The sequence below is a fragment of the Pygoscelis adeliae genome, unplaced genomic scaffold (genome assembly GCF_000699105.1).
Source record: "Pygoscelis adeliae isolate BGI_AS28 unplaced genomic scaffold, ASM69910v1 Scaffold83, whole genome shotgun sequence".
In the NCBI taxonomy this organism is placed as follows: domain Eukaryota; kingdom Metazoa; phylum Chordata; class Aves; order Sphenisciformes; family Spheniscidae; genus Pygoscelis; species Pygoscelis adeliae.
In genome coordinates this window covers 3,201,570-3,227,304 of record NW_008824467.1, presented here as the reverse complement: position 1 = coordinate 3,227,304, position 25,735 = coordinate 3,201,570, and the positions used below count along the sequence as shown (strand labels likewise).

At 37.2% G+C, this 25,735-nt stretch overlaps 1 protein-coding gene across 1 annotated transcript in view; it reads left to right on the top strand.

Moving 5' to 3' along the window:
* PRDM6 (PR domain containing 6) overlaps positions 1-25,735 on the top strand; it is a 74,927-nt gene that overhangs the window by 13,621 nt on the left and 35,571 nt on the right. The window lies entirely within an intron of this gene.

The following is a 25,735-nucleotide window of genomic DNA, read 5'->3' as shown; positions in this document are numbered from 1 at the left end:
TTCGTGACCGTGTACATTTTCTCCAGTGAAGCACTGGAGTTTTGTGCTTAGGTATAGTTTGTACGCAGATGCTAACAACAGCATCTTGTGGTAAGTTCATTTAGAAAGAGAAGACGGTATATACTCATTTTACACACAGCTCTAATAATTAATAGGGAACACGTATAACCCCTGACACACTGTGTGTGTCAGTACTTCTTGTTTACAGAAACAGCCTACTGTCTACCTAGTCTTTTGCCATTCATTTCTTCTTTGCTTTGTGCTGGAAGGTGTCATTTCTTAGTTCTGCTTAGTCCTCTGTAGCTGCAGCTTCTGCTCACCTCAAGACTAACTGCTACGGAGAGTCAGTAGAAACGTGCGCATAGATCTGCAGGTGATATTTACTCATCTAGAGCAAATCCAAATCTTCAGAATGTAAGGGGACGTGCTCACTGGTTAGAAACCCGACAAGGAGTCCATGAAGATGCAAAGAGTGGTTTTGCTGTCTTCAGTGGGTATACAGTATACAGCTAATGGATTTTTAAAAGATATTTGGTATTGTGGAGCCAGCATGTTGTGTACAGCACTTGTTCACAGAAAACCTGTGAATATTTAGGTTGTCAGCTCTTTGGGACTGATGATTACCTCTCTTAATCATTATGTTCTATTTTTGCATACTGTCTAATATGTGTGACTTCTTTCTATGAGTAGGAGCTCCTATGCATTTCCTATACACAAACAAATAGTAAATAACACATCAGGGTCTTTGTCTCAAAGTATTTACCAAAAAAAGTCATTGTGGCAAGAGGGAGATTTTCACATTAAAGAGTAAAAGATCAGTCTCAGAACACACCTAAATGTACTCAGTAAAATTGGATCATTTGCAATCATTGGGAATTTTGTTGCTGCCTTCAGTGGGGATGGAATTTCTCTTGTATAGCAGATATTAATAAATCGGACTTAAATCTGTTTCTGCCAAAGCCCAGTGATTATAATGAGAGCATTTTGGAATATGTTATTAATCAAATATTTTTCTATGGAACAGTCTATAATGATGTTGGAGGCTTAAGAGGGGTTTTGTGATTTAGACTGTGCTAATTAACAGAATATGAAATAATAAAGCTTTTCAAGTTACAGAAAACATTGAAATTTAGGTAAAATAAATGGAGTTAGAGAATTATACATTATCCCTAAATATTTACATTATCAATTAAATTTTTTTATTATGGATCAGTTTTATGCAAGTTAAGTTGCAAATATTGATAATGTCTGTTTTAAATAGGCAAGAATTTTTTAGTCTAATTTCAGACGAACTTAAATTTGTTTTAAAGCAATGAAAGACAGAAGGTTGTTGGCAGGAAAACCAAAAGCAAAGAAGAAAAAGATGTTAAGTAAAAATAAGAAATAGTACTGATGTATGTGCCAGATTCAGGCCATCGATGGGTGTCAGCTGAGTTTTTGTGTGGGTTTGCTCTTCTGTTCTTAACACAAAAAACAGATTTCCTGTTGGCTAGCAAAATGAGTGTGTGTATTTGAAGCGAATTATCTTAAAAATAATAATTAAATTTAGGTTTTTTGGGGAGGTATTGTGGGCGGCTCACTGTCTTGGATTATTTTTGTAATGGCAAAAATTTTTAGCAAAGAGTCACATACTCTAAACTCTAGCTAAAAGTTTTGGTCGTTTCTCATTTGTTTTGACTTTCAATTTGGTATGTTTTATCTATCAGAGAACGAACGTTTAATAAAGAAAAGGTATAGCAAAAGAAAGCAATCAGAAAGTGTGTGTGATTTTACAAAGCTGATCTATGAAAATAAAAGCAATTGAAAGTATGTATCTGAATAGTCCGTATTCTTTTAGTCTATGTGGTATAAGAGTGTAGATTAAATCACTGTAAACGTTAAAGGAATGTCTCATCATTGTCCCTTTATAAAGTTGTGGCTCTAGTTAATTCTCTTCCACTGATCTTTTCAAGATAGCTGCAAATACAAGTGTGTCCACAGATCAGTTATTCAGCATTAGGTCTTGACAGACCTTATAGAGAGAGCTTCTCTTTCTTAGTGCCATAAATATCATTCTAATATTTTTTCTCTCAGCACTGCGAAGTAAAGTTGATAGATATTTGTTTTTGTTTACAGTTCTTTGTCTTCAGTGTACACCAGATAAATAGAAGGGCTATTGCAAAGACTTTTAAGCATAGTTACTGATTTGGCGGCTTTTTTTATTCTCTTTGTTGTGGGAAACATCAGAAGCACTGTATTTGATGTATAGTGCAACGCTATGGAAATATGCTTCAGTCTGTCTGCACAAGTGTTCCCACCATGCACTCAATGTTTGCTTTGTATGTAATCCATACAGCATAATGTACAGTGATTCAGAGTAAATTACATACCATTCCATTACCTCACAACAGGCCTTGACACCTATGGGTGTTCATGGGAAATTATAGAGTTCTCTCGCAATCAGCCAAGATAATTTTTTATAACTTACAGAAAGATCAACCCTTCAGAAAGCCAAAAATATTAGTCACTTTTAGTTGTAGTTCTTTTTTTTTCCCTTTGGCCCACTTCTATCCAATCCAGAGTTTGCTTGTATTTTATAAAAATACAATAAACTCTGATTTGTTTAAAACAAAAACAGGACTGGGTGTATTAAGTAAACACTCTCTTTGGTAATACAGGCATTTATTCCAGCACTGCTTGATAATATTTCTGATCTTTTTTTTCTTTTTTTTTTTCATTTTGAAGTAATGAAAACAATCCTTTTGTTATTGCAAAGAAAACAGACTTTCTCAGCAATTAGGTCTTACTGATGAGAATGAGATAATTTTCCCCTAATGTGTTTTCTAATAAAGAAGTGAAAAGGCACACTTGATTCCAACATATATGAAAACATTATCTCAATTATTAATGTGTCCTTACTCCCTGGAGATAAATTAATCTAGTTGCACATGGTTTCCCCTTTCTGTTTAACATCAAAATTTAATAAGAGTAGACTTAAGGAATGTATACGATATACACTTAAATTCTATTAGAATAAAATACAGAAGTTTAAAAGGCTTATACGTTTTAGTAGTCGAAGTTTTTCAGGCTCCAAACTTTAAACTGAATTCTGGAAACAGCCAAATTGTAATTGTCTTTTCCTCTACAAACGCAGTTTAGATGAAAAAACTTTTACTGACAGATGTATCAAGGGATAGAATCTGACAGTTTCCTTTTCTTCATTCGCCTGATAGTTTGCTGTCTTTCTTAATTTTTTTTTGTCAGAGGTCAAATAGTTTTTTTTTTTTTCCTTGGAATAGCCCAAGAGTGTCAAATATATTATTTCACTTTATTTTAAGCTGACTTAATTTAAGTTTTGCTCTTCTGGAAGAAATGCTTTTTCATATGTTAGGTTTTTAACAGGGATGAGCAAAATATACATATAGCAGGGCGTTCATTAGTAATTACAAAATGCTAAACTGTGTTACTGATTTTCCCCTTAAATGGACAGGATTAACTGGCACTACTAGCAAGTGTGCATGTCATTTTAATAAAGTACCATTTGGGTACTTACTGGCCTTTTTGTGCCTCAACTGCAGTCAAAGAAAACACTGCCTTTGACTTCATCTGGACCAAGAACAGGCATTTTGCTGGGACGCATGCTGGCCAGAGTCCATGCAGCGGTACTGTACATTTCTGTACAAATTAACATGCAGAGGGAATCCTTACCTTTAAAACGAAACACTCATTCCAGTTATGGTGATAGATTTGTATTCAGATTCTCAAGGCTGTAGTTTTGGACTAAATTCGCTGTTACAGCAAAGCACTGGGGGATAGAATTATGTGCATGCCGTAGTTCTATTAAAGTGAAAATTATGTTTCTCAGCAATCCATCATCTAGTTTTCTAGACTGCTTGTCAGCCCTGTTTCAAATATGTCATGTTAATGAAATTCAAATAATTTTGTCTTGAAAAAAAACCTTAGTTATATTACTATTATATCTTAAATTATGCAGAGTAACAGCTGGTGCCATTCTGTTGTTGTTTTGTTTTGCCTTTTCTGAGGATTTTATGCAGTGTACCACCCTTGTGTTTATTTTCTATTAAAAAAGCACAATAATTTTTAAGTTCACATACTGCCTACTGGAAATATCCCTAATGTTGTGTTCAGTAGCTTGCTAAGCTAAAGTTCAATAAGAGCACATTCAGCGCCACAGCTTCTTTAATTTATGTACCTTAGAAGAAAATTACACTAAGCCCCTATAAAGCAGCTTGCTAACATTAGTATTTCTGGATACTTATTAGTATCACATTTTTCCAGATAACTTTTGTAAGTTATAGATTCCTTACTTAGGGTCAATATAAAGTTAGTTTAATCCCAAATATAAAAGCTACTTTGTGCTTGATAATTCTTATTCTTAGAAAAGCTAAATTAAACCTTGATGTTTCTTTTAGAAACCCTGTGATTTTTAGAAGACTTTTTCATGCCTTATCTTCATGTATCTCCGTGTCTTCGGTATGTTTATTCCATGTACACACGGTATCTATTGTATGCCTGAGCAGATAAATAAGCCTAAGCACACGTGCAACAAAATAAATCTAATTTGGCACAGGGACTGATTCTCTTCCTATTTAATGAAGTGAAGTTTGGAATAAACTTTGGTGGGGAGTTGGATACAGCCCCAGAATCTCAACAGTGTCACTGAAAACAATAATTCTGTTGACTGCATGGAATATGCACGCGTCCAGACACACACTATTCCCAGAAAAAAAATATTTTCTAAATGGCTAGGTCATGCGGGGACTGTCTGTTTTTCCATGGCACATAATCTCACCTTGGAGATTTTATTATGTAATATGCAAAAATACTGAAATGGAATGCAAATAAATATAAAAGCTCATTTCTGTCCTTATTTGACCACTACCTTTCTGTATTGCTCAAAAGTGATCCAATCACCAAGACTACAGAAACACTTGACCTTTTTTTTTTTTAATTAGTTAGTAAAAGCAATTTCCATTGTTGGATGAAATCTAGTTTGTAAAGCTTGAAATTACTCTTAATTTATGATACCATTAACAGTGAATTATTTCTGTTGACTTTTGATTCAAAGGGGGTGAATAAAGGCAGTATTTTAATGAGATAGATGGCTATCCAAAATACATTATGTACCTGATGCCAGTAATATATTGGTTATAGATGTGATGAGCCGAAACTGCAGCGTACAGTTTTCAGGGTGGCGGTGATGTTCAATATTTTGCAGAACTGTCTCGATCACTGCTTTATGTGTTTTGGTCCCCCAGGTTTCATGGCATCAAACATGCATGGACTTTAAAATGCAGACTTCTAAGTAACCGCTTAACATAAAAGCTGGAAAATTCAGCCCAGGGTATACTTTCCTTCCACGCATATGGCACCTTTTTCAGATAAGTTACAGAATTCCATTATCCAAATTGTTACACATGTGTGACAGAGGTTGACCTTTAGTCATGTCAATCCTTTTTGTGTAGGCCTTGGGCTCCAGCCTAATGGCTCAAAGCCTGATTTACTCACTGTAATAAGGGCAGGAGGTCGAGCAATTGTCAGCTTGCCTGCTCGTACTCGTCTCAGAGCCTGGTTGAAGGCTGTTAACACAAAGCTTTTCAAAGTGAATTTACAACCACCACCACTGACAGAGGCCAATCAGTACACCATAAATGTCAGGTTAGTGAGATTGAGCAGTAAGTAAAGTACTGGCAGCCCACTATTGGCTGAAATCAATTGCTTAAGGTTTGACTGGGAATAGCAATCCATGTATAACTACGTCTGCGGAACTGGCTTAAGTGTGGGGAGCAAGTTGGAGAATGGATTAGGTGGAATTACCCACCAGCAACAGCCATGGCACCAAGCCCTGCATTTGTTCTCCTTCCATATGAATGGTGCCTGCACTGATGTAATTCATGGTCAAAAAGTTGTTGGACCTGCCTCTTAGTTCTAGAAATAAGATTATTCTTTTTTATGTACAGAAAAAAAAGAAGAAAGGTGAAACAGTGTTCTGTCTTACCTGGACAAAGAACGCTAGGAAATTTTTTAATGTATTGGTTCAGTAATACTCGACTGTTTTTAGTCCTCGGTTCCAGAGAAGGCTTTTTCAAAAGGAAACTGTGGCTTTTTGCTGTTGGCTTGTAACTGGAAACTATCACAGAATTCACTAATGAGTGATTATGTACCTGATGGTCTGAATATCCATGAGATGTAGTTACCCACAAGACTGAATGTTTTTATCATTTTGTGTAGTGACAGCTTGGACAACAATTCATTTGGCTTTGAAAGCATCAGCATTAAAATGTAGGAATCCATTAAAATGCTGTATGCCAGGATTTATAAATTAGGCAATTTCCTTGATTATTGCAATCATTTACAAAATTGATTGTCCCAGTGTGGTATAAGCAGATTTCAGCAATGATCATTGACAACAGGCACATCCTCTAATATCTATACTCATTGTTCCCTAAAAGAAAAGCCACTCTGCTATGAGGTTATTCTCCATCTCAAGGTCAATTATGCATTGAAAAAGTCTACTAATGTAGAAGATCACGCATCTTTAAAGGATAACCACATCAGTTATTTATAGACTGTAATGATAGCCAGAACACTTATTTTTTCTTCTGCTTGTAATTTGTTTGTTGATGGCCAAGGCATTCACTTGAGTCTGTAGCGCATATTCTCTTTGTGATCCGTTATTGAAAGGTAAATAATTTTTGCAAATTGCAGCTGTAAATATTTATTTGATTGAAGATTTAAAAGTCAATAGTGTGTTTTATTTGTTGCATCTTAAAGTTCTAATTAACCTATAGATATAGTGTATAGTAACTCGATTCGGGTCAATTATTTCTGCAAGACATAATAAAGACATTATGTCACAAAGCAAATACGCTCTAGAAGTTTTCCTATATTAAAACAAATACAATAAAGCCACAAAATGCTAGCCACCAACCACAAAACCACAGTGCTTTCTACTTGCGTGAAAATAAGCAATATACATGGTAAAACCCTATAAATGCTCAACCTTAAAATGCAGGTGATTACAGGAGATTCTTTTTGCAAACTGTAGATGAGGTCCAGTCATAGCTGCCAAAAAGCTAATTTGTGTCAGGTGTCACGCAGATCATGAGCTTCCAGGACTAATATTCTGCAGTTGTTAATCAGTCCTTGCTCAGACAAGATAGCCATTGATGTCACTAGGAACTTTGATTTGATGAGGTCTTCAGGCATGACTGAATAACACAGTATCACTTTAATCATAATTCTTAAATAATTTTTTTCGAAGAAAGGCCAACCATTCTTACAGAATCACAGAGCTACCTGCATATTGTCTGCACTGTCTATACAACAACAGTAATATGCAGTTAACGTAAAGGTACCCTTGTATAAAGGCATTAATTTGACCTAAGGATAATATTTTACTCTGATGAAAGGGAGGATTGCATTGCCAGTGACTGTGTAGTAGTGCATTGTATTTAGCTAGATAAATATTAACATAAAAGAAAAACATTTTTTTGGTATCCTGTAAAAAATCTGTAAGTCATAAATTTATTGTTTGTACTACATTGTATATTTGTTGCACGGATTTAGCAAGATGTATATAAACAATTCCATATTTTAACAGTAATTCAACCTGGTACTTTCTGTGTAGAGACCTACTGGTGTATAAGCAAGCAAATTTAGGTGACCCCAGGGCATTTCTAAAGACGTCTTGATTTCATCTGTGGAACTACAAAGTAGAGAAAAGAGGTTTTATCATGAGTATGAGAACCTCCTACTGAAATAGAGGCCATATGAAGGCTCTGTTCTTCATGTTGTTCACCTGTAACAGAGCCCTGAATTTGGAAGTAGAGTAATGGTCAGTATTTGTTACAGTCCTAAACTGGAAAAGAAAAAAAAAAAATCCTACGTTAAGTGAAGTGTCATGTATAAAGCAAATGAAGTAAGCAAATCTAGGGTTCATGATTTTTACCTAGGCTAATCTTCCAGTTCTGTAAAGGTCAGTATTTTTTTAAAAATGGTTTATGTGTACTTTTTGCCTGATGCCATGTCAGCATTCACTATCGAAAGCAGGGTATTAGTTTTTATCAACCTGTCAAAAGAATTTTTATAGCAGTACAGATTGGTGACTATTTTTAGGCCACCATTTTACAAAAAGAGCTTACCATTGAAGTAAAAATTAAAAAAAAAGAAAGTGTTCTATTTTCTATATTCTATTCTATTTCTATTTCTATTTCTATTTCTACTTTAAGTTGGCTTGAATTCTGTCCCCATTTCCATTGCTCCAGTAAAAGAAGGAGATGAAAGAGATGCACAATTACTTAGAGAAAAATGAAAAGGACTCGGGTATATTTTTTTTATTTGTAAGATCAGTTGCTAACAAAGCACATCTTCATTTCCAATTGGAGATGTGAACTTTTGCCGAGCTACAATTTCCCTGGGTTTCTGTTAATTAATTTTATTGTGACCAGCAAGATTTCAGTGACAGCTGCGGTAGCAAAGTGACATTTGTCTGCCTCTAAAAAAATGAGTTGTTTTTCAGAGCAAACATTCTGAGAAGGATTTGACATTTGATGGAAAAAAACCCCAACTTTTAAAAAAATTTGATTCTCATCCACGACATAGGGCCATTGTCCATTTCAGAGCAGGAAAACTGGTATACAGGTTGGTTCAGTGCCTCTAGATAGCATGCATTTGGCAAGTTCAGGAACAAACACTAAACTTTCATCAAAATAAATATGTTTCTTTTTAACTAATGCAAAAATATCATCAGAATACTTAAGCAAAACTGATAGGTTCCTGAAAAAAAGTTTGATTTTTAACAAGATAGTTTTTTCATGCAGAAAAGTGGAGGTTGCAGATTAGTTTTTGACCAGCTATAACAGAAATGCACAAAAAGTTACACAGACTTACAAGTTTCACTTAAAGCTGCTGTAACCCTTTGGGGAAGTTGGCAAAGTGTACCAAGCTAAGACCTCAGTTGTGTTTTCAGCAGTGTTCTCTTTTCCATGGTGCCAAACCTGCAAATTGCTAAGTACTGTACTCTGGCTCTGGCATTTTGCTGGTGAGGGGCACTTTCTGAGAAATTTGAGGTCTTGTTTCTGTGTTGTGACCAAAACTTTTCACCCAGCCGAACCTCTTCTGTTATTCATGGACCAACACAGTAGAGTTTAATTTGCTGTAAATCTTTCAGCACATTTAAAAGTCAGGTAAGGAGTTTAGGAGGTTCAATTTCTGATGCAATTTTATCACTAAGGTAACCAAAGCAAAGATGAACCTTGGCATTTCCTTAGACTACACACTAATCATGAAGACATTTAGGAAAAAAATGGGTACCATATTGATGTTCAGATCTTCGCATCAATGTTTTCTCATTTGAATTTCATTCTCTTTTCTTTTTTGATCAAACCAGAGTCACATTCAGCTTACTTGGACTAAGAGGTGTTTTTTTAGGAGTACTAACTTGCTTGCTTGTTTGTCCAGAATAGTACCTATTGCGTCCCCAGTCTAGTGATTTGGTGAATTTCCAGCAGTGAGAGTTCCCCAGCAGAAAATGCATGGCCTGGGCTCAGGGGTGTCTCTAGCCCACCATATGGTGGAACATGCATTAGAGCAGGCTATATATCTAAGCCTGGGTGGGCTCAGACAGTAACTCTGGCTGAGTAGCTATTTGACCTTGGGGTCTGCCATTCCCAACAAAAGATGGCTGAGGGTCAGGCTGAGGTCTGCAGCCTCCCTTTCCTCCAAAGACTACATTTGTCTGTCTCTTTTCTTAACCTTTGTGGGTTTTTGTTTATTTAATGAAATGTTAATTTTTATGCCCTAATTACCCAAAAGTGACATGTCCCAGAGGCAATAGTGTTGAAAAAGTTTTACTTCATTGTTTGAAATACATTTTTCCTTTACTTTTGAAAGGCTAATTCGTGTACAGTATCATTGTTTGCTGCCAAGCCAAATCAGATGGCTTCTTTTTTAAAGGTATAGCAACTGTCATGTTGGATCATTTTAAGGACTTAGTGGGGTCTTAATCTGCTTAATCCTTCATTCTGAGTTTATATTTCTTCCACGTTATTACTTATCTCTTCTGAAATCTCACAGGTCCACATACTATACTTTATGCTATTCATTCCTACTCTATGGCCTGCATATCATAGTGGCTGTATTTATGATCAGAAATAGCTAGCAATGCCTCTCAGGGCACTATCAATCAAAATTTGAAACAACAATAGCCACTGAAGAAGTTTGCACAAGGCCTTCTCCCCTCTCTGAAGCTGAGCAGCACACTGCTCCTGTACCAGACCCAGCCACTGGTCGGTGGGTAGTTCAGGAAAAATGCTCCTTTCCCTGTCACATTTGACTTTCAGATCATCTGTTTTAAGGGATGAAAGACATCAAGAATTTAAACTTGCTGCTGCATCCATGGAGAAAACAGCCAGCTGCAGTGATAGTTAAGCCAAGGCAATTCCACGTCTTGGCAATAATTTATGATTAGAGCCAACCTAGTGAAGGTACAGACCATCTTGGTGTTTGTTTTAGTATTTTTTACCTTTTCTTACTTTTGTTTTATTATTTTTTACTTTTTAATTATTTTTACTTTTTAATTAATTTCTTATTTATTTTATTATTTATTACTGTAAAAATCTTACATTAAAAATGCTTTTTGTGATTTCTGAAAAGTTGTGCATTTGTCTCAGTGCTTCTACAAAGACGGCAAACATTCTGGCATTTCCTTTCTGTGTGGAAGGTGATTTAATTTATTTGAAGAATTAGCAGTAAGTTTGCTGTTGAGAGTATCTGTTTCTAGTTGTAGCTGTCATCCCACATTAACTGTGGAAAAAAAGTTTTCTCTTTCACAGGCAAAGCTGGACTGGATGTGCATTAATATTTTGATGGTTAATTCCATTGCATTATTTAAATAATACTACAGTCAGTCATTGCAACTTGATATTAGCTTATCTAGTAAATCTCTAAAAGAAGTAGTGTTGAGAAATTTCTATGTAAGAAAGACTTTGTAGTGCAGTGTCCAAGGGTCAGATTGCCACAGACTGAAAGCCTGACTGAATTTCTCCCTCCTTCATACCCTTTGAAGGTTTCACCATAAAAATCACCGCACTAGGTATCTTCTCTTCCACTTCCCCTCAGCAAGTTCACATATCTGTGGAGGCTGAAAAAGTGGACCTTTAGATCATAGGGAAAATTGGGGCAACAGACAGATGCAGGCTACTAAACTGAAGTGTTTGAAGCAGGTGGAGAATAGGACAGCAAGGCAATGTAGTGCCAGTGAGTTTGGAGGAAGAGCCAGGGCTCTCTCAGACTATGACTCTTATAGAAGATTACTGCCATTCTTTCTCTTTGTTCTCAAAGATTACAAGTAATTTTACCACTCTCTCACAAACCAGGCTAGACTTGTCTCAAGAGCATTACAGCACTGATCTATCTATTATTCGGTTTTTGAGCTGGTGCTGTCTGATGATGAGTTGTGGATATCCCACAGAAAGTCACAGGCAAAACATTAAGAAATGATAGCATTCAGAATTAATCATTTTCTCCCTCATGTTCTCATGGTTTTCTGCTCTGGATTTTTCCCGCTCTCTTGTTGATTAATTTAAATATTTTATCTAGTTTAAGGTTTCAAAAACTTGAAGTACTACAAAAGGTAGCTTTGTGAATATTCTTGAGCATGCGAAGCTTTTCTTGGAGATCTTTTAGCATGTCCTCAGCATTGCACTAGGAAATACGATATCACACCAAGGGTGGACCACGGGCAGGCACGACTGGGCACAAGCTTGCTATGTCTGTGGTCTGAGCTGACCAGACAGAAGCCCGCTGTGGACTGGAAGCCATGTGGGAGTGTGTCTGCTAGCACAGTGGCACGCCCAAGGGAACAAGTCCTAGCCAGGTTAGCTGTCTTACGGGCTGAAACTGGATTGTGCCCAGGCCGTGTTTATTATGATTAGAGTGAGCCGGATCTCTGTGCCTTCTGAGGTGGCTTTGTCCTGTGCCTGCTGGGGAAAATTTTTGTGACAATTTGACCAACACCTTAGTAGATTTTCTGAAAACTTAAGATAGGCTTCCACTTCAGCTGCAAGTGAATTATCCTAGCAATAATACTGGCAGGGCTTCTTAATGGCTCCAAGTCAATCACGAGCAAATGGTGCAATTGCAAGTACCAGAGAAGGTCTTATATTGTATGCTTTATAATAGGGCAGTTTTGCACATACACACAAGCCCAGTCAGTACTAACATTTGCTCAAACTGCTTACAAATCATATGGTTGAAAGTTGAATAGTTTCATATTAACGACTTGAAAACTCCTAGTAAACTTCACTATTTCAACAACAACAAAAAAATCAATTGCTGTGCCTAACTACGATCAATTGGGTAAGAATATTCTTCTCTTGTGTGCATGACAGTTATAAATAGTACAAATGGAAGCCTGGGTGCTGTAAGCTCATACCACAATGTTACTGCACAGTTCTGAGCTTTCATTTGCTCCCTTCAACTCTGTTGGGAACTGATGGTGTTGAGGAGCTTACAGAAAGCATGGAGTGGCTTCCAAGATCAGGACTCCTGAGCTTTATCCCAATGTCAGATTGCAGGATTTTTTAGGTCTTTTCATTCTATGTTTTCATGGTGATTGTACTTGCTAGTGAATAAAAAGACTCCAATGTTACTCTCCATTCCAGCAAAACAAAAATGGTAGGAGTTTCAAAGAGGGCAAATATTTTAAATTCATGCATCAGTCTCTCAAACTTTCCATCCTGGAGGAGTCTGTTGGAAAGGCACCAGGGGATGAGGAGAGAGACCTTGGCTTTGTGCATGAGTATGGGAATTTGTGTTTGAGTTGCCCATAAGCATTACGGCATTTAACTCTCCAGCAGAAGGGTTATGGTAGCTATAAATTGTATAAAATTAATAGTATCATGTGACTGAAATATCTTTGGAGAGTTACCTTGTGTCTAGAGACCACAACCAGAGAACTGTGGAAAAAGAGAAGAGAGTACAAGGTGGCTGTGGAGGTGATCAGCTTCTAGGAAAAAAGCCTTTGAATAGAATTCTTAATGGCGCTTAATATATTGTCTTCATTATAGAAGAGGTTAGAGGTGATTTGACTTCTTCGTATGGAGACTTACATATGGAAGAAAAAGAAACTTGGCAGATGCGCTTTTCTATTCAATGGATGAGGCAGGATAGACAAAATATCACAGCTAGAAGCTGAAGTTAGACAAAATGCATCTCAAAAGAAGAAGGTAATTATGTTTTGCAGTAGTTAAACATAAGAATATCTTACTAAAAGAGGCAGGTGCCTTACTTTGACTCTTTAAAAGGTCATTAGATATATCGAGTTCTGCATCTTTTGGTTCGATGATCTGAGTCTTTGCCTTCACAGTCTGTGAACCTCCAAACCATTTGCTTGACCTCCTAGGCCATACGTGAGGAGAGCAAGACTGCCTGCATCTTCCTTGTAGCACTTTGCATAATGGTCTCATCTTTAGTGGGGTACTTACTGGGAATTTCTTCCCTCATCTGTCCAGGTAGATTCTGCTTTCTCGTAGCTTTTTTGTGGGGCCGGAGAATTGTCCCAGGGACTAGGCCAGGGACAGGGGTTTGAGGTGTTAGTCTTTCATTTCACAGCTAGCATATTTGTGCCCTGGGCTTACTGCCACCGACCTTGCAGGTTTGTCATGATCTCTGCAGCTTCAGATGTGGCTGTCCTGGCTTGCTGGCTCATCTGGGCATTTCTTGCCTTAGCAATTCCCTGCCATTATGGGGGCATCAGGTACTGATGGCACACTGGTCCTCTCACTTTTTTCTGTGCCTTTTCCTGGATGGAAGCTAATGGCCTATGAAGTATAGTCTGGAGCAGATGATAGAACAGTCCCTTCTGGCTTTAAAATCCATGAAGCTGTGAAGCCAACCAAGAAAAGTTACTGTGTCTGTGCAAACCTTATCGAAACTGAGCTCTGCTCATTCTCCCAAGTAAGAGGTTCTGTGCTTATAAATTCCTTTCAGCCTCCTTTTCTGACAGAGTGCAACACATCAGAGGAATTGCCTGATAAAGATGGGGAGAGAGGAGAGGGATTATTATAAAAGCCAGTCATGTGGCTTCTGCCCGGAAATCTGCATATTTCCCTTATACATGAAGTGGCATGTACAGACTGCAGCTTAACCCAGAGCTCCAGAGAAATAATAATATGGAAGAAAGAGCAACAGTAGCTCTGAATTTTCTTGCAATGATCCTATTGCAATAACATTGAATGGACATGCAACCATACACCACAACCCCCACAGCTGTCACTTTGGCAAACCTTTTGATGAATTGGATCTTGATATTTACAGAATCTATTAAAATACAGCCCATCATGTGTTTGTTTATATGTTGACAAGATGATGTACACCCTGCAGGTCAAGGGTGATGTGAACTGTTTTGGTGTTCTTGTCAAAGCAGCTAAAAAAAGAGCATTTAAATAATTTTTGTAGAATAATTGTCTAAGAATGTAAGAGCAGCATACAGAATTCTTACTCTGAAAAAAATCTCTACTGATCTGACAGAAAAATCTGAGCTTGTTATCAATCAAAAAGACTTTCCTACTTCTTCTCTAATATGTTAGAAAATTGGCAGCTCAGATAGAAAAACAAATAGCAAAATTAAACAGAAAGGAATTGATTTAACTACTTGGGTGGTTTATCCAGTACCATATAAAATTTTTCACTTGGGCTTGTCACTTATTAAATATATTTTTTTAACAAATGAGGCTATACAGCACATACAAAATCTTGCACTATTTTGCTATGACCTTTCTAAGTCAGAATTAGCTTTATGAGGGTATCAGATGCATTTCTCTGAACATCATTCATATGTGTTTGATTTTTCTTTGCAGTTATGAAGAAAAAATACTGTCTGAAATTAAATCATGTCAATCTAGTTGTCCTCACAGATATGCCTTGTAAATCTGAAAGTGTCCGTATCAAGTGTGTTACCTGTGTAAAATTGGACCCCAAACTCATATGCTGAAGGATTCCAGAGCATTCTCACAACTTCATTGTATTGTTATTAGATATATTCTCATGAAACGGGCTAAGAGCTAAGACAACTTACTGGAGAAGAATCTCTTTCCATCTCACATTTTTATTACTTGTTTTTTTCAGCACCTTAGAGTCATGTGCCTCAGAAATAAATAATTCCTGTCCCAACATAAAGCTAGCACAGGGTCATTTCGGTGCCATAAAAGAAATCATGGAAGAGAGCAGATAAAGAAAATGAGATTCAAGGGAACAAAAAATATACAGTTTTCTCAGATTTGTTATGTGCATGTTGTCAAATTGTTGAGGTATCCAAATGCTTCACTGTTTTAGAAAGGAATGGGTGTATTTGGAATGCAGAGTGGAGCTGGGATGAAAAGCCTGAGAGAGAAGGGTGTGTAAAGGCAAAAAAGAAAGAATGGGTGGATAAAGAGGGGGAAAGGAAGACCTGGATCTAGGCAGTGTGAGAAAGGAGGGATCAGGAGCGTTGCGGATGAGGAACACAAGGTGACTGCTGGACATGAGCTGTCCTGAGATGTGCTGAAGAAGTGGTAGTGATGGCCCTCATGTCCCCCTTGAGAAGAGGGACCTGAGAACAGCTCGTGTTACCATCAGATTTCCTCTTCCTAAAGGGAGCTGGTTCGGCTCTGGTGAAAGCTTATTCCTGGGCCCTGGGGTCCCTCAGAAAGCTACCCCTTGGACCAGGTCTGGGAAAGGAAGCAGAGCAGCCTGTTCTTTTATTTGTATTACAGAAAGGAGGTTCAGGGCTTTTCTGAGCTGAAATACTGCTAGCTTTTTTTTTTTTCTTTTTCTTCTTTTGTTTTATATTTCTAAGACTGTTCTGGCAAAGAAAAGTGCTTATAACTTTGTTTCAAAATGAAAGCCAAGAGCCTTCTTCACATATCTGGGAACTTCTCTCTTCCTCTTTATTCCTTCAACTTGCCTTAACCTTGCTCCAAAAGCATTACTTTAAATATTTTTCTCCTTTTTTTTTTTTTTTTTTGACTTTTCAGTTGGAACTGCCAACAATGAACTAGTTAGAATTAGTTTTGAGATTGAAGTCTACAGACACTTGCCCAGCTGGAGCTGAGCTGATACCACCAAAAGCAAAGGCATGGTCAGCAGATGCTAGTGCCCTTTGGTCACAAAGGGTATATCTACCCTCTACAATGAGGTGTTGGGCTGAATTATTTCTGAATAAGCTATTGCACCAGCATGGCACAATACAGCTGAGTTTTCAATATTGTTAGCCTGGATGCATCATTGCAGTGTGCCCAGGTGTGACACATTAGGCTGCACTGCATAATGTTAGCAAGGTTTGAGATTCTGCTCCAGAAGCCACGCAAATCAGTGATCAAGGCTCTGAGCAGAGCTCAGTGATTAGAGTGAATACAAGATGTTAGTGTCCTAGGAAGAAAAAAAAAAAAAGTGTCCCAATTTGCCTGCTGTGCTGAGCTGTTTATTATGATGGTCTCTAATTAGATGCTACAGATCTTTCAGGCGCATGGTATGTGCAAACCTCAAATAAGAAAATCTGAAACTGGATGACATTTTTTTTTTTTTACTTAATTTTGAGTGTTAAGCTCACGGCAGAATCAGAAAAATTCATTATCAAACCAATGACGAAACTTGTGCTTAATTTTCTGGAAGCTTACATTAAGTTTTGGTGTGTAACATTTAAAGCACTTAAGCAGTACAGTGTAAAACAAGGGAAGGAGGTGAATGTGATTTGAAACTGAAGGTATATGCAAAAAAATCCAATTCTCTTAAACTTTATTTTATTTTATTCTATTTTATTCTATTTTATTCTATTCTATTTTTGTTTATAAACAGCTAATAAAGGTTGCAGTGTGGTTTATACCCCTGTAAACTGGTACATGAATTACAGACAAGTGTCACACTTGCATTACATTTTCCAGATTTTCCAAGTTTCTCAGACTGAATGCTCTTTGGACAATGTTTCTGACAGTTTAATTAATTATAATGGAAATATAACAAAATGCTCATGCCTTTAACTGTATTCTTTGGCAAGTATTACACTTTATGAAGGACTTCATAACTCTAAAAAGGAAAAAATCTACTATATTAGTTAAGCTCTTTCATTTTTATTAATGGTCTTTGTTGTGTGCTTGCTTATGTGGGAAACAGACTTTCAGGCAAGAAGAATGAAAACAAGAAAGAACCAAAGAAACGTCTCTTTCAGTGTCATGCTAACGGGCTCTCATGAGCCTTATGAACAGATTAGCTCCCATTCAGTGAGTGTGCTTACAAATAAGGAGGTATGGTACAGGATTTAGTCACTGGTTATAGATACATAATCCTCGGTGTTAGGGTCAGATGTTAAAAAAAAAGAAAACAGCCAAGTTGCCTACTCGTAACTGCACTTGCTTCCACCAGAGGCTACTAAGCTGTTGTCCATGGCTCCCTGGTGGTCTGCAGGACCTTGCAAAATGTTCTGCAGATTACATGGAAGACTGAGTTCAAAGGAGTCTCACTAGGTGGTATAATCGTGAGCTGTATTTCAGCACCATCATGACAGATGCTTTCCCTGACACAAGACAGGACCTGCACCATGCCTGGCGTTGGCATTCCACTAGGATTTCCATGTAGTCAGTTAAAGATGTCGGTGTGCTCATCAGACACTTGTTCGCAAATGTCATATTTGTGTATGTGGGCACCCAGTTTCCCCATGAATTCTTGTCATAGCTGAATGCCAAGTGTCAATATAGAGTATGTGCACAGCTCACTTCAACAGGGTAAAAACTGGCCTTACTTGTAGCTGGTTGCACTGTCTGGATAATAATATTATGGCAAGAGTCACTAGATGACACTGTTACATAGTTTCACACAATCTTTTTGCTTAGTGCCTGTGTTCAGTCTTTGAAGATACACTGTACTGTCTCCTGTGTTTCAGTTCCTGTTAGTTTATACTTCTGCAAGCACCAGGATGGTTTTCTGTCTGATTAAATCTTTCTGACTAGACTTTGCTGGAGGGCAGAGTTGGGCCTTCATTTAGTACAAGACTGAATATAATTTGCATCCCAAAGACCCAATTTTGACACCAATGATTTCTCCTCTGTTAAGAAAGAGATCTGCAAAGACCTCTGCCTTTTGAGGACCTCAGAAGATATTCATGACCACCATGGGACAAGGCTGTGGTGGCACAGGGACTGCTGGGGGATCTGGTGTAGTGCCTTTGGAGAGAGCAGGTTAGCAAGGGGAGCCACAGCTGCTTTACTGGAAGCCCACCTGCCCTCCCAGTTCAACCTGGTTCTGCCGTGGAGTGATGGACTGTTTGGAGCCACTGTCACCTTTCATGTGGAAACTATGCCTTCCCTTGGCCCTTCTCCCAGTGGAGGGATAAGAGCCTCTGGTCTTAAGTAAAGCCTTTTTTCTCCTCCATCTGATAAGGTTGAAATAGTTAGGCTCATCAGGCTCTATTATTTTATGCTGTCATTTGCAGTGTCAAGATTTTGCTGCAATGCAAGCAGTGGTATGCAATTATTGTCAGGCTCCAGACATACTCATATTCTTGCCACTCGCATATTATCTCAAGGCTTCCAGAGAATGACTTGAGGCATCCCAGCCAGTCAAGTCTTGAAATTAAAGTTAAGTGGAAGTGGCACATTTTTAGGGTTTCTTTTTTTTACTTTTAAGCATGTGTCTGAAAAGCTTTCCCAACACAGTAGTTTTGTGAGCAATATAACAAAAAGTGATTTTTTTTTTTCTTTTGCTTTTGAGTTGCCCTGCTGGAATCATTTACTGGGTAGGAAAGGTCATTTTAGGGAAGCAGCTTTCAGCAGCATTACAACCACAACTCTCCTAAAAGCTGCTGTTGCTGCTGTTCACTGTACCAAAAAAAAAAGACCCCCAAAAAAAAGCAAAAGCAAGAAGTATATTTTGGAAAGAAAGCTGAAATTAAAAAAAAAAAAAGAGAAAAAAAGAAAAAGTGAGAAGTATATTTTGGAAAGAAAGCTGAAATAAAAAAAAAAGAGAGAGAGAAAAGAAAAAGGAAAAAAGAACGGTATTCCTTGCATCATTTCTCCTGATTGGTTGACAGCATGCTTTCATAGTCCAGTCATAATGGAGGCTAAGGATTTTTAAGACTGATATGGTGCTATACATTTACTTATAAATATATTTATATAAAGAGGCTATTCTTGTTTTCCTAGTCAAAAATGCACTACAATAGTCACATTCAAATGTTAAGATGATAAAAATTGTTTACAGATTTTTTTTTTCCTAAAGGGCATGAGAAAGCAACCAATATGAAAGCAACCAATATAAAAGCAATACAAAAATGACTGACTTTTCTGAGCACTAGTCTCAGTGAACTCCATCCAGGGCGTGGCAATTTATAGCAGGTTGTATTTGCACTCTCAGTCACTAACATTCGATATCAGTAAGTTAAGTATCTGGTCTAAGTCAGTTAACCTTGCTTATGATGTATTGCCCTCTGACGGTGCCTGTTTCTCTCCATTGTCTTTACAAGGACATTGGGTAATAGGGCTAGGTTATATACTTAACTTTAGTTGATTAATGTTATGTGAAATGAATCCTACCTTCAAGTCACTAACAAACTTCATTTTACACTGCATGTGAACAGAGGAAATAATCAATAGTGCCCCAATATCTATTATCAGTTTCCCCTATTGTAAATTCACTAAGGGCATGTTACATTGCAGCCAAAGATGTGTCTGCACCTCTGGGCAGATACAAGCCAACTAGCTTTAATCGAAGTAATTATTTCAGCCTTATAAATAATGTAACTCCAGCAATACTGAGCTTACCATGGGATGCAAAACTCACAGTAAAGCGTTGTAAATAGCCTTAAGTACATCCCACGCTGCTGTGATTGCCCTGCTGTCGTGACCCAGATAGCTAATTTACACCTAGAGAACAGATTTGTCTGCATCAGTCCCAGTCACTTTGATTGCAGTGTAGACATGCTCTAAATCAGTAGGATTTTTAATCTGTGATAGTACTTGGTATATATGAAAGCAGAACTGGGCTAGTATCTTTTCCTATGCAATGCATCTGATATATCTACTAAAGCAAAGGCTGCTTAATTTAAGCATTCCCGGTTTTGCAAATGCAGAGCCACCAATATTTTTCTTGGATAACATTTGTTCCCAATTGTAGCCATCAGAAGGTCAGAAGAAGTTCAAAATGACGTGATGGAGTTTATCTATTTGTTTGGAAAAATGATCTGGTTATTGCCATAGCAAGTTATATTAAATTGTTTTCGTTGTATGATATAGGATTTTTATATTAATGCCATATTTTAAATGTACTTATAAAACAGTTGAGCTTTGACTATTATAGTTCAGATCTGTGCAGTTTTACAACTGAGACATTTGCAAATTTACAGTTAAAATTATTTTGGCAGGGACCAAACATAGATGCATTTTAAAAGAAAAACTTTGGATAATTGCATCATGATGGATCTTTTGAGTCCTGTTCATTTATGCTCTCAAAGATATTAAATCAATACAAATCTCAGGACTGACTATGTGCAATATGTGAATGATGTATGTGATGAGGTTTGGATTTTCTCTCATTTATGTGCACAATATATGTAGATGTGCCTTTAAAGTTGACAGTGTTTAAGCAGAGTTGCAATGTTAATGGCATGGTTTACCTCAGGTGTAAAATGGGAATTGCAATTCATATCTTTTGTAATATTACAGGTGAAAAGTGCTACAATCATTTGCATTAAGTGATGAAAGGTCTTCCTGCTCTTTCTATCCCATCACCACAATAATTTAAAAATCTGCCAGCTATCTGCTAGCTGCTGGTTATTATTGTACTGACTTTTAGAGGACTTACTTACACCATAATTAAGAGACTGAAGCATAGATGCTCTCTGCATTGTGGAGCATGATGCCTTTTGACACTATTTGTAGTCCTTGCCTGGAATTTTGTGTGTTAAGAGTTGCTCGTGTCAGTGTGATTTTGGGTCTGATTCAGATCCTATTTACAATGTTAAAAACTTTATTAGAAGCTGAGGGTTGTTTTTTTTTTTAGTGTTGATTGATTTTGAACATTTTTAGAGAAATCAAATTTTAGGTTGAGAAAATATGTCACAGAAATGACAATTAAATTTGATGAATATGAAATGTGTGTACAATTGAACTATGTTATTGCTAATGATTTACCTGCAGTGATTAGAATTGATTTATTTCATAGTCATAACTATAGTGCTAGGAAGACAGTAATCCCTCCTTTATTTTCACCAAATTTGATGTAATAGGTATATAAATTAAATCTCCTGAAATGTGGAAAGAGTAGCAAAAAAGTAAATGACAACAGGAAATGTCATTTTCTTCTTTCAGGACTGCCAGACATTCTGTATAATACCGGATATCCTGTATATATATAGTGAAGTCAAATATGAAAAGCATACAGGGCACACTCTTTTCTGTATTGCCATGGCAACTGATGCTTTTCCAAACATGCAGCAGCTTAAATTTCCAGAGATTCAGGAAAACAGCAACTGCATCTGGACCTATTGCCTGTGCAACTGGTCCATCTCATGAGGTTTGTTAAGCATGTGCAAACTGTGCACCATGACTTTTCTGTCCAGCACTATTCCAGATTTCACTTTCTTGCTACTCCATATTTCATGATGTGACTTCTAGAAGTAGTTATATGCATTCGGGATGCTGTCGAGAAGATTATCGAAGATGCAGATGGGTATTAATGGGGATCAGCAAAGGTCACTGACCCAATCTATATCTCACTGTTGAGCAAAAGTTACTGTTTTTTTGTGAGCATATATTGTCACCACCATACCTCTTGTCTACTTACACATCACAAGGCCAGATATCCCAGGACACCATTCCCCCTGCATCCGCAGTGAGACACTCCACCATACATTTTGCTCTTCCATATGCTGAACTTCCAGTGATATCAGCGGCAGTGCTAAGTAAGTAATAACTGAAAAATATTTAGATATCAGTGTTATACACTGGAATCAGTGTAAAAGTGGAGATTATTACAAGGGTGACAGTTTTGGGGACAAAGGGCACAAATCCATACTAAAACCAGGCTTCATTAGTCCTGCTTACTGAGCAACTAGCCTTTAAATTATGGAATGCTCCTGAATGTACCTCATTATTAAGCCTCTGGTAAGTGTCTTTTCCTCTCAGTCAGTTTTTTTGTTCATCCTTGATTCCAAGGATTTGCTCAATTTTCTAGTAAGTATAATATATATTTCCTACCCAGATGCCACATGGGATTACTAGACAATTTACTTATCTCTACAAAATAAATGTCTTTCCTTTGAAGCCTGGAGCAACTCACATCCTTCTCTGCTTTCTACTGGAGAACGAAAAGTCTTTGAGAAAAAGAAGCAAAACCTTCCACAGTGACATGCTATCATGTTCTGTTGGATGATCCTCAGTATTTTTTGACAGAATGAGTCAGCAGAGGCTAGAATCATAGTGTATTAACCTCTCCCGTCTCACTCTTCCCATACTCCCAGTTTCTTGGAGAGTTTTTAGACAAATTTGAGCAGGCTAAGATGACAGCCCTGGGATTGCAGCAGCTGTTTGGGCTGTCTCAGTACAGTGTCTTATCTAAAGCTGGCCGTGACTCTCTAATAGCAGTGACTCCCTAATGCTAAAGTACTTTTTCATCTTCTCCTCTCACCTTTTACTTTGATTTTTGGCTGAAAACATTGGCCTCTTTAGTTTGCTGTTGTTAGGTGGAGTGAGTTCAAGATACTAAGCAACCAAGGGGTTTGAGTTTAGGAATGTTTTCAAAATAACTATAAAATATGAAATTTATGTTATCCACAATATGTTGGAGGTCACTTCGCCCTCAAAACATAATGTCTGACAATTGTGCTTTCTTAGTGTGGGTTAGAAAAAGAATATAGTAGACTTAGGAAAACATCATAATTTAAGAAGTGACACATTTCAACAAAGACATAAAACTGTAGGCAGTACAGAAAAGAAGCAAAACCTTAGGAAACCATTACTTCATTAGGACAAATATTTTATGTCTTTTAAAAGACTCCTTATTAAAAAGGGTGAGCTCTAGGACATTCATGTTTGCATGAAATCATAAATCTGCCATTTGAGAACAAGAAGTGCTTCTTTCTATGGATAAATTGATTTTTCTTACAGCTTCATCAAATTCTTTGAAAATAGTTAATCTGAGTGTATGGCTAAGAGTCGGCACACAGTTATTTTTAATATTCTCTCGTCTTACAAGTGTAGTGGTCAAGCCAGTTAGGAAAGTCAGCACCATACTGTAAGTATGCAGTCTGTGAGGCATAAAAAAGAAGCTGAACAAGGGCTCATTTGCTTGCTATTAGCAGGAATATGTTCCTTTTGAGGTACCCCTTACATAAAATATACAAACGTACTCTTTTATTTCCCACATTGCTTAGCTTCTCCTGCCCTTTCTTTAGTATGCCTTCCCTTTCCCTTTGCCCTCAAATGTATGGGTTAATATATGCACACGGCTTAAAGTTACCTACCTTCCCAATGGACTGGCAGCCAGGGGATACTAGCTGGCCAAGAAAGGGCTTAGATTTTAACTTGTCTGCATGTAGATTCAGGGTTTATTTTCTCCATGAATGGGAGGGAGCTGGTAGAACTCTGTACCCCTCTGGGAAACCCAAGGCTTTTCTCTTCTGGCAGAGGGGAAGTGGGGCAATTCCTGCTTAGCTCGGAAGAACTGCAGAGTTGCACTCCCTATTAATCTCTCTGTATTTAAGCAGAGAATTTTTGTGATTACGCATGAGGCAGGAAGAGGCAGGAGAGGAGTGGGGAAAAGTTACACTTTCATCACATTTTCTGGGTCTCCCAATTAATTTAGCCTTATCTCTGTCTTTTAGATTGCAAGCTCTTAGGTGCCATGACTGTTTTTATGTATGTCTTTAATAGCCTATCACTGGTGTACAACAGATAACTAGTTACAAATTGTTGGGGTTTTCCAAGGAAACCAATTTTGTCTTCCAGAGAATGCTGAGAAACTAAAACTGTTTGCACAAAAATGTCAGTTTCAGGGAAACTTCTGATGAATAAAACTTTGGGGAAAATGGTTCAAAATCATCTAAACATGTTGTTCTTACATTTTCTAAACAGAAAGTTCATTTCTCAGTTCAGAACTCCTTTCAGTTTTAAAGCTCAGTAAGTTCATAATGAAACATTTTATTACAGTTTATAAAATCTTGAAATCATCCAAATGACTTTTTTTTTTTTTAAAAAATCTTGCTCCAAAACATTTTGTTATTGTTACAGCTTTACAAACATTGTGAGGTTTTGGCTATATTCAGTAAAATAATTTTGCATGCAGCTCTGCTAAATAGTGATTAGTTTCCCCTTTGTGTTAAATTTTAAGGATGGTGGGAAAAAAAATTAAAATAAGAACCGGTTTATTTTGCTTTGTTTTTAGAATTTAGACTTGGGGAAAAAATAAAACTCATTTTGGATGAATCATTTTACTGTTAACGTTTTCAACATGGATTATAATCACTGGTTCTATTGGTTCCTAATTAATTCATCTGCTTTGAGTTCCTTAGTCAGCCTTTAAGGCCAGTACACTTGCTGCTCAAACTACTCTTCTATTTCTGAAATACACCTGCTACATCTGTGTTAGCCTACATAAGCTGTCTAAATATTTTTACTTAAAACTGTTTGGGACCAAAAAAATGCCCTTTTACCTAAAATTATTTTGGTACAGTGAGCAGAGTTGAGAAAGGCTGGAAGGATAAAAGTAAGCTGCATAGCGTTAAAGAGGAAATGGAAAAAAGCAGAATGGAATAGAGAAAGACGAAGACAAACCTTTGCAGTCGGTGTTTGGTTTTCACTCTAATGAGGCATTCTTGGATGTTTTTCCTCTGCCTTGATAAAATGAGGGACAGAAAAAAGGACCATGATGAGACAGTGGCTGATGGGAGAGTAGAGGGAAGTAAAGAGGATTTTGAATAACACTGGTTAGATATAGAAGAGAAAGTTGGAATTAATAGTAAGAAAAATGTTCTTAATCTAATTAAAGACAGAGAAGAACCATAATAGCATGAATGATATTCTTGTAACAAGGTGCTACACAGTCATGGAACAGCATTACATGTAGATCCAAACATAACCATTTATAGAGCATGTATCTGTGTTGTATGTCATTTAGGAGTGGCAGTATTTGATTCATTCGAGGAACAAGGAAATATGCCTCCTGTTGAATTGCCAACACTGTTTCTGTCAGCTTCTTCAAGTTGCTTGGACATGTCCAGTCCCAGTACTATCTTTGTTAGATACCAGATAGTTTCTGAGAACTGACTGAAGCCCTGCAGAATGTAGCTTGGCTCCATGCTAGTCTCTTGGAGAGAGGCTAATTTATATTTATTTGTAAATCTGTATCATTCTACCATTTTAAAAACTGAGTTCATGAGTTATATGTAGTGCAAATGAAGAGCAGGCTACAGCTTTACTTCTTATTTCTAGATCAAATCTTTCTGGACAATTCTTTTTCTTGGCATGAATCTAGAATGTGGATACCTAAAGGGGAAATGCTTAATTTTTATTATCATCCATTTAATTTTCCAAAATAAGTGCTTCCGTTCTCATCTGTTGAGGCTCTCAGTCAGGTTTTAATTTTCACAATGTGAAGATGTGATGAGTACATGAGCAGTTACTCAGATTTGCTGGTCATAGTCTGAGATTAATTACAAAACATAGGTTTGCAACTATGAGATTGCCAAAATCTATCAAACACTGATCCT